Here is a 19,438-nt window from a genome sequence, read left to right as displayed (position 1 = left end):
CAAAAGAATATGCATTCTTAAAAATCATATTAAAGGAAATAAAAATGTAATACAGCAGAACAGTGTTATTAAAAAAATATAAAATGTAACAATAAAATATATACGAACCGAAATCGGGAAATACTCACAAACACACACGAATGAACTTTACATATTGAAACACTTGTGGGGAGTTTAAATCAATTTATTCACAAAAACTACAAAAACTTTACTGGATACGTTATTACAATTCTACATCACTATAGTCTTCATCCGAAGAACTGTCATCATCCCCTGGTGTTATAATTATAGGGTCAACCACCTGATCGACCAAGTTGTCCAGTTCCCACATTTTATCTTCCTCTTTTAAAACATGCTGGATTGCTTTTTGCCAGTTTTCTGATGTGATTTCCATAATGGCTTGATCAAACAATACCTTGACATCTTTCATTTTAAATGTGGTATTGTGCCTTGCAACATATCCTTGCAACATATCCAGTTCAGCGTCAGCCGCTGAACAGTACGGACGTGCAGTAGAAGCGACACCTGAAGACCGCCGAGGAGCTGCAGCGTTGAGTCGAAGCCGGACTTATCAGTCTGTGCCGTGAATATAAGCACGGCAGAGCGGAGACTTGCGTTAGCCGCGGCCGAGGCCACTAGAGGCAAAAGCCTATGCCGAGACAAAGCTGAACCGGGGAGATTTGTATTAATCGAATCTTCACGGAGGCCAAAATCAAGGCATAGGCAAGTGAAAAAGTAAACGGGCTTAGCCCGTCGGGATACTTCCTGTACTACGATTGGGATGACACTGTGAGGTGTAATATTTTAGAAATTACACCTGGCAGACACGGCCCCAAGGTCAGGGAGGTAAGAAATTCAAGCGGATCCCACTCTAGTTCTGCCTAGAGCGTGAACTTCCGAGTAAAGGTACTGGGTGGCACCCAGAAGCCGTGCTGACAACGGGTCAGACGGTCAAAAAAATAAGCTTTCCTCCAAAGATTAGGACTTCCACCCCACGCGATTATGGATCGGTCACGATCCCCACCCTGCCGAAAGGCCACTCCAAGCCCCAATGGTTATAGTTCGAGGTATAAACTCAACTATAATATCTATGATGCCCTCCTAGAAGACCAGGACACAAATTACGAGATCTTTGAAAATCTCCCCACCGAGGACATACACGAAGGGGACTTCAAACGCCCCAAGACCAAGAAAAAACGAACAAAAGACCGCGCGGAGGGAAACCGCGAAAAAGAAATGTACTCCACTGACGACGACGTACCACTCGAAAAACGAGCCACTACAAAAAGGATGAGACAGAGGAGCAGTGAGGACGAAAAGTCCGCACTGGCAAAGATGAAGATGATATTGAAAGAAAAGGACGCCGAAATAGCAGCACTAAAACAGAAAATTGAAGAACTGCAGGATACGATAGTAACCTCGCAAAAAACAATAATTGGCCACATTGACTCAAAGTTCCAAGAACTTAGCAATGGAAAAGAAAATAAAAAAACCAAGAAGACAACAGAAACGGTCTCAAAAGAGAGCAGCAAAGAAGATACCTGGGAAACCCAAGCCAAAAAGGCGTCAAAACCGGAAAAGTCTACGGGAACAATCCCAAAGACAAAAGCAACCGCAGAAAAGTCCACGGGAACAATCCCAAAGACAAAAACAACAATAGAAAATACAAAAAAGGGAAAACAAGCAGAAGAACCCAAAAACAGCAAGAAGAAGGCCGTGAAGGAAGACTTCCCTCCACTAGCGACCCCTAGTGCAACAGAACTAGAGTGTCATCAGGAAAGAGATGCGCGCGCTACACCACGCCCTCCGACTCCATGCCAAGCACAAGCAATGGAAACCGACGGAGAACAAACCACGAAACAAGATAAACCAACGTGGAAACCAAAGCCGCCTGTAATTAAATTACAGAGCGTCAGCCAGACAGGAGCAATACTAGACATTGCTCAGAAAAAGAAGGTGATAACGTCGAATAGACTATCGAGAAGTGGACGAGAAACGTTAATACAAGCGAAAAATCCAGAAGATTATAGGTCTATGGTAAAAATCATAGAGGAGTATAGTCAAAAAACACCTATACAGTGGATTGCCTTCCCACTAGAGGAAGACATAAAACCAAGAATGGTTTTAAGAGGACTACCTCCAAACACAGACGTTACAGAAATGTTCAATACTCTCAAAGAAGAGTATGATATCGAATGTGAATCAATAAAGAATATGATTTCCAGAAAGAGTGATAAAAGAAATCTACCAATGTTTGTGCTGACACTGGAGAAGGAGGACGTGGAAAAAGCCAGGCGCATTACTAATCTGATGCATATGAAGGTTCACATCGAAGACCTCAGAAAAGCAACTGGGCCCACGCAGTGTTTCAACTGCCAGGGGTACCACCACGCGCAGAGAGCGTGTTTTAAGACACCTCGATGCGTACGATGCGGAGAAAATCACTCCACAAGAAACTGCCAAATGCCCCGAGAACAAAAGGCAAAATGTGCCAACTGCCAGGGTCAACACCCGGCAAACTTCAGAGGATGCCCCAGATGCCCAACCTGGGGAAGAAAACAACCACAGAGACAACAAGCCCCGCAAACAAGGCCGCAACAAACATCAAGCGGACCTTCCTACGCACAGGCAGCAAAAGCGCAAAATACCGAGAACACCATCTTGATCTCGAAACAACAGCAAGACGGCCTAGTGAACTCAGTTAAGGAACTGGTCACTAGAATTGTCCACGAGGCGATTGCAGATATAAAGCTAGCACTGAACTAGTGCAAGCAAACAGGGGATACTTGAGGATAGGCTCCTGGAACCCAGGAGGCATAAGGACCAACCAGAATATACTGGACGAACTGGTCAATAGATATGAAATGGACGTCGTGGCAATACAGGAAACAAAGCTCACGAACAACATCAACATCAAGTTTCCAGGCTACGACATATACAGGAACGACAACACAGCAAGATCAGGTGGCACAGCAATATTAGTGAAAAAAGGCATAGGTCACATCAGAATTCTAACACCACAACTAAATACTATGCAAGCAACAACAATAAGAGTACAAATGAGGCAAGGAGAAGTCAGAATTACCTCCGCCTACGTAAGACCACAAGACCTACTGATTGAAGACGACTTAAATATGTTCCTAAACAACGAACCCTCAATCATAATAGGAGACCTAAACGCAAGATCCCCAAACTGGAACGACAGAGCTACGAACAGAAACGGAAGACTACTAAACATATACATAGAAAATAATGACGACGTTATGGCAATGGGCCCCACAGACCCAACGCATTACCCAGGAAACGGACTTCCTACACACATAGACATTGTAGTAGCAAGAAACCTAGGACTACAAACAGAAATACAAACATTAAACGAAGGCACAACGGACCACAACCCCATCCTATTAGAACTAGGAACGTGGGAAGAAGAAAGTACAATCAAAAGAGTTAAAAAGAAAACAAAGTGGACAAACTTTAAAAGACTCGTGAGCACTGGAATTAACATAGTTCCAGTGATAGACAACCCACGAGAAATAGAAGACAGAGTCCTAGAGTTGGAAAACATCATCCAACAAGCACTCAGAAACAGCACTACAGAAGAGGAAGTAGAAATGCACACGGGAAGATTTAAGGATATACCACAAGCAATAAAAGACTTAATAAGGGAAAAGAACAGAGCAAAGCAGACAGCGAGAAGGACAAGGAACCAGGCAGACAAAAATAGAGCAAATAGGCTAAACAGAGAGGTCAAAACAGCACTACAACAACACCGTAGTGAAAGCTGGGAAAACCACATAAGAGACATGGAGGAGCAAGGACCAAATATGCAAAATATTTGGAGGCTCCAGAGAATACTGAGAAACGACAGAAAGCAAATCCCTCCATTACATGGAGAAAACGGAATAGTCTACACCACAGAGGAAAAAGCAGAAGTAATGAGGAGTACTCTCGAAAGAGAGTGTACATTAAATTACCACCCAGATGAGGACATCGACTTCATAGAAGAAGTCGAAAGACAAAGAGGAAGACCTGAAAACCCGAACGAAATCATCCCTCCTACATCACCGGAGGAGATAAACGAGCTAATTAAAAATAGCTCGCCGAAAAAAGCACCTGGTCCTGATCAAATAACGAACAGGGCTCTAAAATACTTACCAGCGAGAGCCATAGTATATCTAACAAATATTATCAACGCGATGCTAAGATTCAAGAAATTCCCAAACAGATGGAAAGAGGCTCATGTCATAATGTTACCAAAGCCCGGAAAAAACAGCACATTCCCGCAAAACTACAGGCCAATAAGCTTACTACCTGCAATCAGCAAGATTGTAGAGAGAATAATACTCGTCAGACTCCAAGCTGAAACAGATAGATTAGATATAATACCCGAAGCCCAATTCGGTTTTAGATCAGAACACTCCAGTGAGCTACAAGTACTCAGATTAACAGAGTACATAGCAGCTGGATTTAATGACAAACAATTCACAGGAGCTGTCTTCCTAGATGTAAGCAAAGCTTTCGACAGAGTCTGGCATAAAGGACTTATCTACAAAATGAGACGATACGGCTACAGCGGAGCAATGACAAGACTAATCTCTTCGTACTTAAGCAATCGTAGTTTCAGAGTCCGGATAGGACAAGTCCTATCCGAACTCGGGAACCCGGAGGCTGGAGTGCCACAGGGAGCGGTACTGTCACCTCTACTGTATACGATATACACAGCAGACATACCTAGAACACCAGGTACACTACTAAGCCTCTATGCCGACGACACAGCGATAGCGGCCAAACACAGAAATGTAGACATAGCGGTAAACAACTTACAAACAGCGCTAGATGACATAGAAGAATGGAGTTTAAAATGGAAAATCGCTATAAACTCCGAAAAGACACAGGCTGTACTTTTCAAAAAGAGGCACCAACAACCAGAAGAACAGGTAACTGTGCAAGACAATCCTATCGAGTGGAAAAGTGAAGCAAAATACCTCGGAGTAATCATGGACAAAGGCTTAACATTTAGCAAACATGTAGAAGCTACAGTACAAAAAGCCAACATGGCAAGAGCATCAATAAGAGGCCTAGCAGGAAGAAAAAGCAAACTTAGATTGAAAACAAAAATAAGATTAATAAATTGTATAATTCTTCCTATACTAACATATGCATCTCTCGCATGGGGACACATATGCAATACATCAAAAAAGAAAATACAAGCGGCACATAACAACAGCCTAAGAGAAGCAGTCAACGTACCGAGATACGTAGCAGAAAGATTTCTCTTTAGAGAACTACAACAAATCAGAGTGACCGACACAATGAAAGAAAAAGCTAGGACAAAGTTCGCGGAGATAGAGAACCACCCCAACCACATATTGCGAGAGATATTGAGGTATGACGCTTTCCACAGATGGAAGCACAAAAGACCCAAACAACAAATAGTAGAATAAAATCATAATACTAGAGAGAAAATCAACAATCACACCAGAGAGAAAACAAAACACCAGAGAGAAAACACTTCAAAAAAACAACAACAACGCACAATGAAGATAGTTCGTAGCTCATAACCCTTGTGGACAATCGCAACGTACAGCGTGGACCCAGTAAATTTTATGTAGATAATTTATTATATAAATATGCACTAATTCTGATTTTATGTTTCAGGCATCCTACAAAAAAAATCCAAAAAACAACAAAAAAACGGCTTCGGCCACCAAAAAAATCAAAAAACTACTAACAAAATCCGGCGCAAGCCACAAAAAAATATTAACAAAAACCACTAAAAACTCGGGCATGTAGGGCCCAACCCCTTGAGCAGCAAGTCGCCGAACTGAGCCTAGCTCAGAGCGGAGACTTGAGGCCCAAGTAAGCAATTTTAGTTCGCGGATAAGCCACAAGATAACAGGAATATAGCGACAATGCGCTGTCCTGAGTTTTGAATTCGGTTAGGAAACCATGTTGGGGTTCTATTACCCAGGATCTCCACATGAAGAGCATTTGGCTGATAGTTGTGCCCCTATCGCGCATCAGAGTGCTATAGGGGGGAAAGGGATGGTCTGGAGCATTCGAGCGCGGTGGAGTGACTCCTGTTTTTACTCGAGTTAATACACCTCGCTCCAATGAATTGTTACACCCGAACGTAATTCTTAGGGGTGAACATTTCTCACAGGCTGGGTTTAATTAAATTGCTTGCTTGCTTGCTTGCAACATATCCTTTAACTTGTGCCCATATAAGTTCTATGGGATTTAATTCGCAATTATATGGCGGTAGGCGTAGCACAGTTACTTTATACTTTTCTGCTACATCTTCTACGGCATATTTTATGAAGCGAGATTTATGTTGTTTTACTACAGCTAGTAGTTCCTTCTTTATTGAATTCGTCTCAAACTGAATACCTTTATTTGACAGCCAGTTAATAATTTCTTGCTTTCTCCAAGCTGAAGTTGGTACCTTCTCTATGCGCCTTGAATGGTAGCTTGCATTATCCATAACCACGACCGAATCAGCTGGAAGAAATTTTAACATTTCCCCGAAGTAGTCTTCGAAGACATCCGAATTCATGTCCTCATGATAATCTCCCGTCCGACACGACTCAAAGCTTAACAAACCTTCTTTTAAAAATCCTTCTTCGCTTCCAATGTGAGCAATTATAAGCCTCTTCCCTTTTCCCGAAGGCACTTTAATACCCGTCGAAAGGCCTTCTATGAAAGCTTGGCGAGCACTTGTTACATTTTTATCTTGCCACATTTTTTGGACTATATAACCTTCGTTTATCCACGTCTCATCAAGATAAAAAATTTTCTTGTGCTCTCTGCGGTACTGTTTTATAGTTCTCAAATATTTTCGTCTCCAGCAAATGATTTCATCACTTTCCAGTAATAGTGCCTTTCGATTGTGCTTTTCCCAGGAAAAATTCATACTTTTTAAAGTTTTCCATAAAAGTTTTCTGGATATCAAAGGAATATCGTTATCTTGGCTTATCTCCATTAGTATTTTGTCAAGGGTGGGTATTTCCTTTTTAAAATAAAACGAATGAACTTTTCTTCGAATGTCACGTTTGGTGTCTTCACCTAAGATTTTTATTGGTCTTCCTGATTTTCTCTTGCATGGACTTAACTGGCCTGATATCTTTCTTTCTCGCAATAATTTAAAAATCGTGGACTGTCCAATTCCAGTCATTCGGGCACATCGCTCAACACTTTCTTGCACAGACAAACTAGGGTGATCGTGTTTTATGCAATCATATACATTTAAAATTATAACTTTTTCACTAACAGATAGCGGAGAATTTTTTACACCTCTTTTCTTTGGAGTAAATGTCGCCATTTTATAACTTTTTTACTATTTCTATATCACAATATTACTGTACGTTTAATTGGTGTAGTAACAATTACTAACTCGAATGTCGAATGTCGAATGATAATAATAAAATAAAAGAGGGATTATAATGAAAGTGTAAGTAAAACCTCATTACGCGTTATTAGTCTTCATGTTGATTTATTTTAGTTCTTAGTAATATTAGGAGGTGCGTCATACCCTTATCAGTTTCTTCTAATGCTTTTATTCGTTCAGTAAGGAAGTGAATTTGTTTTTATAAATAAAAATGTAATTAGCTTTAATGACCATATAATGGAATACGAGTTTGAAGAATAAGTTAATCGAAAAATTAAATAAAATTGGTTATCACAAAATATCCAAAATATGATATTTTGAGGTACATCAATTTTTGACGACGAAGTTGACATCCGTCCATTTGCCTACGCCCATGACGACACCGAAATTCAGGCAAATTTTATGACACTTCATGATTTATTACTCTACACTCATTTGAAACCAATTATAGTGTTTTATGACAAGTAGTTGTTCTTACTTGTATTTTCACTAACTAAATAAAATGTTATTCTTTTATTTTTAACAAAGGAGGAATATTGTATTTTATGTTTGGTAGTCATAGTCTTAGCATTATTTGTTATTACTTAAAAATATAATACAGGTATGTAAGAGCTCTAATAAATAACCAAAAAAATATAAAATGCTATTGTTTCTAGACTAAGTAAACAATAAAAATATTAGTATAGCAAAAGTTCTTTAGCTCAAAAGATGAAAAAATTAAAAACAAGTTGGTTTTAAATATTTAGTTTATACACGTAATACATGATTGGGTAATAGATCTAGAACCTAGGTTCAAAAATTTATGTAATGATGACAAAATATTGAAAACAACGTAATTGCCTCCCATTTTCACCCCTAAAAAGGGGTGAAAATGGGAGGAAGTATTATGTAAAAAAAGAATCATCCTAAAATACTTCACACCCAAGAGAGCGGCGCTAACACAAACAAAAACCAAAGTCGAAGGACTAAATACGGAGTCTACAAAATACTTACAAAATATCAGAGGCGAGAAGATCGCTGGGAATAAAATATTAGAAAATGATAACATCGAGGAAAGATGGGAAAAACTTAAAAATAACATAACTAACGCAGCAACAGAATCACTTGAAGAGAGGAAAGTAACAAACATATCAAAAAAGAAAACAACACGGTTTAAAGAGGAAGTGAAGACAAAATGTGAAGAAAAGAAGAAAGCCTTTTTAGAATGCAGAACACAACAAACAAAACAGGCATATAACCACTATATACGAATCAGAAATGAAACGAATACTTTAGTTAGACAAATAAAAATGGAGTACTGACAGCTTTTCAAAACAAATGGAACACCACTTCTACAGACCAAAAAAAGAAATATGGAGAATGATCAGAGGAGAAAGAAAAGAGAGGAAGGAACTAATAAAAACGAAAAATTTATAAGGAAACATGGGTAGACTACTTTCGATCCCTATTTGCTAAAGGTGACGATAATAAACCACCAACACCAGAGGTGACGACAAACGAAGAAATAAATATTGAGGAGGAAGAGGTAAAGTAAACATTAAGGAAATTAAAAAATAATTACGAGAATAGGACAGAATACCGAACGAACTCCTAAAGTACGGTGGACCAGATCTGACCAAACAACTGTTAAAACTAATCCAAGAAATAATAGAACAAAACAGAATTCCTCAAGAATGCAGATTAAGCATCCTAAAACATCTCTTCAAAAAGGGAGACAAATCGGACCAGGAAAATTACAGAGAAACTAATTTATTAAACCCAACACTAAAATTAACAGCCAAAGTGATAACAAATAAACTGAATGAAATTATAACACTACCAGAAAAACAACAAGGTTTTAGGTAGGGAAGATCATGCACTGACGCTATATTTATAATGAGGCAAGTGCAAGAGAAATCGTTAGAATACAACAAACCGGCATATCTATATTTCGTGGACCTTAAGAAGGCATTTGACCGGGTCAAATTACAGGACGTTTTCCACTTATTGTACGCAAGAGAGATACCTATAGGAATACTCAGAACGATCAAAAATATCTACTAAAATAACACAATAAAAGTAAAAGTAGAAGAAGAACTAACCGATTCTGTTGAAGCTGGCAATAGAGTAAGACAAGAAGATTCCCTGAGTTATCTATTGTTCAACCTGATTATGGATGAAATAATAAAAAAAGTAATAAGTAAAAAAGGATACCAAAGGGGAGAAAAACAACTTAAAATAATCTGCTATGCAGACGATGCAATACTACTATCTCAAAGTGAAGACGATTTACAACACATGCTGCACCAATTTAATATAATTGCCATAAAATTTAACAAGTTAATTTTCCCCCTCCCCAGAAAAAACAAAACAAAATAGAAAATGCATGGTTACAACAGCAAATTTACTAAGATGTAAATTGGAGCTGGAAGGTCAAATAATAGAACAAATGATGGAGTTTAAATATCTAGGCATTACGTTATATAGCTACGAAATGCTCAAAACTGAAGTGGAAGATTAAGTGAATGAAACAATATGGAGAAATAAAAATATTGGGAAAGAAATAAAAGGCAGAATTTACAAAACAGTCATCAGACCAATAATGACATACGCAGCAGAAACACGACCTGACACAGAGAGGACAAAAAGGATGTTAGAAACAGCAGAGATGAAAACACTTAGAAAAATTGATAGCAAGACACTATGGGACAGAGCTAGAAGTATAGATATACGACGTAAATGCAAGGTGGAGAACATCAAGAACTGAGTAAGAAATAGAATAGTAGAATGGAACAATCATATAAGCCGAATGACAACAAATAGGCTAGTAAAGATGGCAAGAGACAGTTCTTTAATAGGAAGATGATCAACAGGAAGACAACGAAAACGATGGAACGACAACTTACTGGAGGCGAATTGAAAAACAGACAGAGTCATGTCTACATAAAAAGAAGAAGAAGAAGACCATTGTATTAAAATGCGACAAAAAGAGTTATTAGTAAAAGATTTTATGGTGAATTTTTATATCTGTACTTTGGAAGTGATTTGTAAAGTAGCACATTAAATAAGGCTTTTTACGAAATAGCTGTCACAGTAAACATTTGTAAGAGTCCATTTACATCATGGGCGCAGTCGTTATACAACCTGTAAACTTTACCAATTTTGTTGAAATCTATCAAATTAATAAATAAATAATAACTTTATTTGTCAATTATTATTATATTAATATTTATTGATATATTATTTATTAATTAAGTACTATTTAATTTTTAAAGAGACAGAAAACGTTTTATGAATTAGGAATAACAAGTTCTTTTAAAATCCGCAAAAGTATAAAGAGTTTCCATTTACATTAAATAAGTTAAGGGTGTTTCAGTGTATAAAAAATATGGTTTCAGATGCGTTATAAGTATGTGTAATTGTACTTGTATACAAAGTTTTCTAAATAGCGACATTTTGTTTGAAAGATGTTTCGTTGGTTCCATACCTTATCCTAACCCTGTATATAATAATATATATATACATATATATATATATATATATATATATATATATATATATATATATATATATATATATATATATATATATATATATATATATAAGGTTCTTATACTCCTAAGTGGAGCATAGAGCTTCAGTGAAAATGCGCCATCGGGTTCTATTTTGCGCTAAGGCCTTCACCTCATTCCAAGACTTTCCTTGGCCTCTTATCTCATCCATGATGGATCTTCTCCAAGTTTGTACTGGGCGACCTCCTTTTCTTTTCCCTTGGGGATTCCACTCTAGGGCAGTCTTTGCGATACTGCAACTATTTTTTCGGAGTGTGTGACCGATCCAACCCCACTTTCTGGACTTAATTTCATTTTGTACCCTCTTTTGTTCGGTCAGGTGTAGCAGATCGTCGTTTCTGATGGTGTTAGGCCAGAATATACGAACAATTCTTCGTAGACATTTGTTAACAAAGACCTGCAGTTTGTCTGTGAGGGTGTTTGTCACTTTCCAGGTTTCACATCCGTAGAGTAGAACAGACATGACATTTGATCGGAATATTCGGATCTTTATCCTTGTAGTATACTCGCCAGATATCCAAACAGGGTTAAGCGTGCTGAAAGCTTGTTGAGCTTTTCGTATCCTCATACGAATATCGTCTTCTGTACCTCCGTTTTCTGTTATGACACTTCCAAGATACGTAAAGTTTTCCACATTTTCAATCTGCATATTGTCGATAGTAAATAGCGTGTTGTTCCTTGCATTTATTCTCATGGACTTGGTTTTACTAATATTGATTTTCAAACCTATTTTATTGGCTTCAGTGAAAAGTGTTTCCAATTGGTAAGCCAGATCTTGGAACCTTTGACCTAATAGACAGATATCGTCCGCGTATTCTAGATCGCTTAGGCGTGTGGTTAACGTCCATTGTATTCCTCTTGTGTCGGAGTCTAGTTTGGAGAGAACATAGTCTATAGCTATGTTAAAAAGAAACGGAGAAAGCACGCATCCCTGTCTAACTCCAGTAAGTACGTTGAATTCGTCACTGTTGATCCCATTGTGTGTCACGCTGCATTTCGCATCAGTATATAACAGAAATTATTTTTTGCGGGATGTTTCTTAGCTCTAAAATTTTCCATAGAGCAGCGTGAGACAAGCTATCAAAGGCACGTTCAAAATCAACAAAAACCATGTATAGGGGTGTGTTCCATTCAACCGATTGTTCCATTATTACCCTCACAGTATTAATGTGGTCTATGCAGGAGGATTCTGGCCTAAAGCCTGCTTGATTAGCTCGAAACTCAACCTTGTTTGTTATTCTTGTATATAATAATAATATTGTGTATTTACTTCCCATTATACAACATAAAACAATATTAAAATAGTATAATTTCATCATAATATAACTTAAAATAATTATAAGTTAAATATTTTGTACAAACAAATAGTTTTTAGCAAATAAACAAATAAGAGATTCTGTGATGAGCCAGAGGTTGTGCTCAGGGATTACACTTATTACCATATATTATTCAAATATTTGTTGTACAGTCCAATAATAAAATAATATTACAAAGTAGGTACATTGTATAGTATTGGTTATATGATTAATTTAATTAAAGAAAGTCGTATCCAAAATTTCTGATTCAGTGTTCTTAAGATTTTTTTTTTAAATAGATTTAATCATTATTATGTCTAAAATTAATACAGTTTTTTTAATACTTCAACGGATCTTCGATTTTATGATTCCTTTTTTTTTGTTAAAAATATTAGAAAAAATGGTTCATTCTTACAGCTCGTGGTGGTTTTATTCGACAAGTCACCCTGAAATTGAGTGCAGGGTTATCGCGGGTGGCTGTAAACCTCTTTGCAATTTGCAGTTTGTTCACCGTTTCAAGCATCGGAAAAGAAAATGCTAGGATAGAATGAAATATGTGTCAATATAAGTCATTTGTCGATTAAAATCCTAAATATAAAAAAAATTAAAATCCTTTTATAGTAGAACCGTTCGAATCGGAAACTAAAATGTATAATATGGTGTTTTATTTTAATGTTTAAAATATTTAACTAAAATATCTTTCTTCATAAAGTTTAGCACTTAGTCCCAATTTAATTATCATTATTGTTGGATCGGATAACAGTAAAATTCCAAGGTAAAATCTCTTGATGTTTCTTCTTCTTCTTCAAGTGCCCTCTACTCTACGGAGTTTGGCAATCATCATTGCTATTCGTATCTTTGAAGCTGTTGCTCTAAATAATTGGTTAGATGTGCACTGGAACCAATCTCTTAAATTGAGCAGCCAAGATATACGTCGTCTCCCCACGCTTCGTTTGCCCTGAATCTTTCCTTGGATAATTAACTGGAACAATCGGTACTTTTTTCCTCTCATCACATGACCAAGATATTCCAACATTCTTCTCTGGATGGTGATTAACAGCTCCCGTTCTTTGTTCATTCTTCGAAGAACTACACTATTTGTTACTTGGTCTGTCCAAGGTATTTTAAAATTTTTCTGTATATCCACATTTCGAAGGCCTCTAGTTTATCGGTATTGCTCTTGTTTAAAGTCCAAGTCTCTTGTACGTACAGCAGTATCGAGAAGAGCATGTAGCATCTAACCAATCTCATTTTCAGGTTTAAGTTAATGTCATGACTCCCCAGAATGTCCTTCATATTAACAAAAGTAGCTCGAAGCCTTTCCAATTCTAGTTTTTATTTCTTCTGTGATGTCATTGTTGTTATTAACGCTTGTTCGCAAACATTTATATTTGTGCACCCGTTCGATTTCGTTATTGTGAATGTACAGGTTTGCATTCTTCTTCTTGATGTTTAATGTATGCTAATAATGGAGAAATATACCGAAAGTAGATTACAGCTAAGACTGTGACAGTGATATAACTGTCACAGTTTTTGAAGTAAAAGATCTAAAACTGAATGGAACAAAAATAGGGTACCTATCTAAAGTTTTCATAAAAAAATTCATTAAGTAGGAAGCAATAAACAAGTGATAAAAAATCGGTTGCCTGTAAAGTCGGTTTTACGGGCGAAGATTTTACGTGACAACGTCTTTTTCTCGGTAGAATATTTATTGATATGAATATTATTAAATTGCACAATAGGAACAAGGAATTGAATGAAAATAAGAATTGCACAAATTTTAACTATAGAAATATATTTTGTTTACGCCAAGAACGCTCGAGAAAGACAGAGACACAAGCACGCACCGATTCAACGCGCCTAATTCTCTAGTGCTGCGCGCGCAGCGGACCGATCATGTTTGAGTGGGAGAGAGACACAAGGCATTCGCCGGTCCGGCGGGCCTCTCTCTCGTTCGGTGACTCACTGTAACAGACGTGAGCGGGCGTTACACTTTTTCATGAATGACTCCGAGCCACAACCTAATTTAAGACGTTGTCACGTCAAAAAGTGAGTGTTATTTTATGTGACAGAAAAATGTGTGATACTGAAAGACAAATTCTCTAAGAAAAATGTAAAATCAACTACTATGATATTTGACACTAAATAAAAAGCAGTAAAAACACAAAGAATAAGAATTCATACATGCATTCAAAGTAAGAACAGAACAAAGTTTAAAATAAGTACATTTAGAGAAGTCTAAGTGTTGAGGCATGGACTCTTAAACAGAAGAATGTTAAAAATCTTAAAAGCTTTGAGATGTGGTGCTACCGTTGTATACTAAAAATAAGTTGGGTGGATAAAATTACAAATGAAGAGGTTATACGCAGAATAAATAACGATCCAGAAATTATACTGAATATAAAAAGAGAAAACTTGAATACTTTGGCCACCTGATGAGAGGACAAAACTACACATTCCTACAAAATATAATGCAAGGAAAAATCTAAGGACGCAGAAATCCAGGCCGTAGAAGAATGTCCTGGGTGGAAAATTTAAGAGAGGGGTTTGGCTGTACCACTAACGAATTATTTGGCTGTACCACTAACTAGAAAAGAAGTGTCAAACTAGTTGATCCCAAAATGGAAGATACCTTTGATAGGGTGGTAAAACCATTTCATCAATGAAATAAGAATAAAACAATGCGAATAATGAATAAATATCTATATACCTATTCGAAACTTTGTGAATGCCGTACTATGTCAATTTTCCCTTGCTCCTAATACCAGTATTTTTGTATGGAATTAAGTCTCAGGTCATTATTTTTACCTACCTAAGTTACAAATGCCGTACAAAAATGTGTGGCCAAAAAAACACCCCCTTGAGTGGTAAGTTTATCTTACCTGCGACTTACATGTACCGATAATAATTGAAAGCATAGTTTCTAAAATTGTTATTAGACATTGTAGTATTATTTTATATATGATTCGTGCTGGTCCGAATGACCCATTAAAAGATTACCATGGGCTTATAGACTACAACTTATAACATTTTTACTAAATGTAGATGAAAATCTTTCTCAATTGATGAGGTCCTAATAGGGCACGGGGCAGTTACTATGGACCTTAAACACGTTATACTATTAATTAGCGTTGGATTGTGAAGTTAAAATAGATGGCGGTGACTATTACTGGATTCCATTTCAAATTTGACTAAGGATGGTCTTGTAGACGAGTTTATTTAATAAATTTCAATTTTATTTAGGTTTACTTGCCAGTATTTTGTAGATTTCAAAGGAGCGAGGAGAACTTTGTCTTGTGTCAAATAAGCATATATTATTTATATACTAAATAGATCTGTAATATAAATGAGATCAGATAGAGGATAGGTTTTAATACCTTCTTTGTCAACCATTTTCCATCCACTCCTGAATGTAGGTCTCTCCCCATTGCTTCCATTTTTCTCTATATTGCACCAATCTAATCCATTATTTGCATGCCACTGCTCTTATGTCATCTACCCATCGTTTTTGAGGTCTTCCCATGCTTCTTGATGTCATCCTTGGTCTCCATTCTATAATTCTCCGATTTCACCTGTTGTCATTATATCGGGCTACGTGACCCGCCCAGCGCCATTTCATTTTTGTAATTTCTTCCACAATATCCCTAATCTTTGTTCTACGTCTTATCTTGGTGTTTCTAATCTTGTCTCTCAGTGATATTCCAAGCATGATTCATTCTATTTATTAACTTATGCGGCACAAACATGGACAATCACAAAAAAGAATATGAATATACTTAGAGTCACTCAACACGCGATGGAAAGAGCAATGCTAGGTATATCACTTAAGGACAAGAAAACAAACACATGGATAAGACAGAAAACCAAAGTCACCGATGTGGTGCAAAAATCATTAAAGTTGAAATGGGAATACGCTGGACATGTAGCTAGGAGAAATCTAAACAAATGGCACAGATCAATTTTAACCTGGAGACCATACCAACACAAAAGACCCAGAGGCAGACCTCCTATGAGATGGACAGATGATCTGAAAAGGACTGCCGGGAAAAATTGGCTACAAGTAGCGTACAATAAAAAACAATGAAAAGGAAGACTTGAAGAGGCTTATGTTTAGATGTGGACGTGAATGGCTAGACGAAGAAGAAGAAGAAGAAGATTCGTTCTATTGCTCTTTGCGGTGTTTCTTATTTTTTAACAGATTTTTTGGTAAGGGCTACTGTCTTCAAGCCATAGGAACAAACTTGTAGTATGCATGTGTTATACACCTTTTTCTTTAAGTTTACAGGAATGAAGGTGTTTTTCAAGATATATGTTAGTTTGCCGAAAGCTCCCCATGCCAGTTGTGTTCTTCTTTTAATTTCAGCATCTTAATGTGGTTTTCCTAGTTTGACCTAGATATACATAATGTTCAACATTTTCTATGGTATCATTTTGTATTGTTATATTTGTCTGGTCTCGGCTCAGTATTTTTGTTTTACTGTAGTTCATTTTTAAGCCTACCGCTCCTGAAACTGCATTTAATTGTTGTAACATATCCTTTAGTTCTTGGATATTATCGGGTATTAAAACTATGTTATACCCTTGTTGTTTCATTCAAGTTTCTTAAAAATGTCTTCTAGAGCAAGGGTAAATAGTTTGGGAGAGATGGTGTCTCCTTGTTTTACTCCCGGTTGTAGTCTTATGAGATTAGTTTTTGTGCTTTCGTCCAGCTTAATCTGCATGGTGGCATTTTCATATATGTTTTTAATTATGTTAGTGTATCTTGAATCTATACGTGCATTTTCTAGAGATTCAAGCAGTACCCATAATGGAATCGAATGCTTTATGGAAATCGACGAACTCCATATGAATTGAAACATTACACTCGGTGCATTTTTCTATCAGTGTTCTTACGGTGTGCAAGTGGTCTATGGTACTAAAATGTTTTCTGAATCCAGTCTGCTCGATAGTTTGATAGAAATCGTGCTTATGTGATAGGCGGTTGGTTATAATTTTAGTTAGTAATTTATACAGATGTGATAGCAAGAATATTGGTCGGTAATTCACGATGTTTGCTTTGTCTCCTTTCTTGTATAGTAGAATGACTTCGGAGTTGTACCATTTTTGAGGAATCTTTCCTTTATCAATTACTTTATTAAATAAAATATGTAATACCTGTTTCATTTTTCTGCCACCAATTTTCAACATTTCAACTGTAATTTTATCCTCTCCCGGACATTTATTCGTTTTTAGTTGATTTAGGCCCATTATTATTTCATAGTCGGCTATGTCTAGTGTTTCTTCTGAGCCGGTGTTAATTATTGTTCGGTCAGTACATCGTTGTTGTGGTTGTGTATTTACTGTGAAAAAATAGGTTTCAATAAGCTTTGGTAGTCCTTCCATGTGACAAGAACCAAAGGAACATTGACATCCTCATACCGGCGGGTCTAAATACCGTGTTAGTGCGCAATAGTGGATTGTTCGTGGATATGACGGGCGTTGTTGATGTGGGAAGACTAAACAGAAGACGAAAGCTATATTTAAATTATAGGACTGACGCGCATGAGATATTTGTGACAATACATGTGGAGTATGTATTGGTAACCCATTGGTATGGGTTTGCTGTTATATTTCACCAAATTGTAGAGCAGAAAATTATTAAAGTAAACTGAATGAGATCATGAATGCGACCGTATCATTAGAAAGCGAATGTGTAGTGTTGGATAATTTTAACTTCAAAAAGTAGGTGCCCCCGGTAACAGAAGCTCGTGGACTGATATATATGGAGTGGATACTAAATTCACGCTTTTATAGCGATGTCACCTAAGCCACACAGAATGTAAGCGAATGTGTAGTGTTGGATAATTTTAACTTCAAAAAGTAGGTGCCCCCGGTAACAGAAGCTCGTGGACTGATATATATGGAGTGGATACTAAATTCACGCTTTTATAGCGATGTCACCTAAGCCACACAGAATGTAACACGGAAAATTAGAGACTGGATCGTACTGTCGGAATGACACAGCTACATTGACATTTTGATGGAAGGTATGAGAAATATCAACAGTAGATGTGCAACAATGTCTTAATGGTGGTGCGAACTATTTACTCTGTTAATAAATGCAACTATGGAAATTTCTTTCACTATGTTAAGACCTAAACCCAATTATGTTTTTTTAATATTTGTTTATAATCTTTCTTTTAATTTCTTTTTATCTTTTTTACTTTTTTATTTTTTATAATGTTTTCTATAATTTTTTTTTAAATGTATACGGTGTGTTGTAAAAACAACCTATTTATAATATTGTAATCGTAATATAATTATTTTATCAGTTTTCGCCTCTCTAAAATGTGAAAAATTTTAATAAAAGAGGTAATAAATTTAAATAATAATAATCGACAAAATTACATACCTTGGATGCAGACTAAATACGGAATGGGACCATTCACAGGAAATAAGATGTTTTTAATTGCTGATAATGGTTTTAACGGTTTTAATTGCTGATAATACGGAGGATCTGTAAATATTAATAGCCCGTGTAGTGGAAGCCTGTGACGGATACGGCATGAAATTAAACTATAAGTAGACCAAAATTCTTGTAGTAAGTAAAAACGGCGTAATACAGCACCAATTCACAGTTAATAATGAACCCTTGAAAATAAACGACAAAATTACATACCTTAGATGCAGCCTAAATAAGGAATGTGACCACTCACAGGAAATAAAATGTCGTATAGAAAAGGCGAGAGCTATCTTCAATCGCCTCAGGAAGATTTTATATAATATGCACCTGAACATTGATATAAGAACACGAGTCTTAAGATCTACGTATTTTCTACCCTTTTATATGATCCACAAGGAATCTACGTTCCTGTATTTGGCTGTATACCATATATTAAAAAAATTTATTAAAATCCTTTGTAAAAGGTATATATTTTTAAAAACCCAAACGGGCTGTTTTAGACAAAACGTTTTCGGAATCCATTATTCCATCATCAGTGTCCTATAAAATATATAACCACTTAATTAAAAAGAACGTGAAGTTAAAATTTTGACCAAGGTTAATGTAAAGTGTGGTTAATGCTTACTAGGAGTACATGAATGTAGCCACTAAATACATGGGTAAAAACCCGTTAACAAATAATTAGTTACATTTGTTTTACATTATATTTTATAAATTATTAGGATGTTAAAGTTACCGTTGGATTAGGTAACATGGTGAC

At 36.6% G+C, this 19,438-nt stretch overlaps 1 protein-coding gene across 3 annotated transcripts in view; it reads right to left on the bottom strand.

Moving 5' to 3' along the window:
- nolo (ADAMTS-like no long nerve cord) overlaps window positions 1–19,438 on the bottom strand; it is a 2,006,971-nt gene that overhangs the window by 270,838 nt on the left and 1,716,695 nt on the right. The gene's annotated exons all lie outside the window — the stretch shown is intronic.

The sequence above is a fragment of the Diabrotica undecimpunctata genome, chromosome 6 (assembly GCF_040954645.1).
Source record: "Diabrotica undecimpunctata isolate CICGRU chromosome 6, icDiaUnde3, whole genome shotgun sequence".
Classification (NCBI taxonomy): domain Eukaryota; kingdom Metazoa; phylum Arthropoda; class Insecta; order Coleoptera; family Chrysomelidae; genus Diabrotica; species Diabrotica undecimpunctata.
The sequence above is the reverse complement of the archived record's forward strand: the minus strand, read 5'-3'. Positions and strand labels throughout refer to the sequence as shown.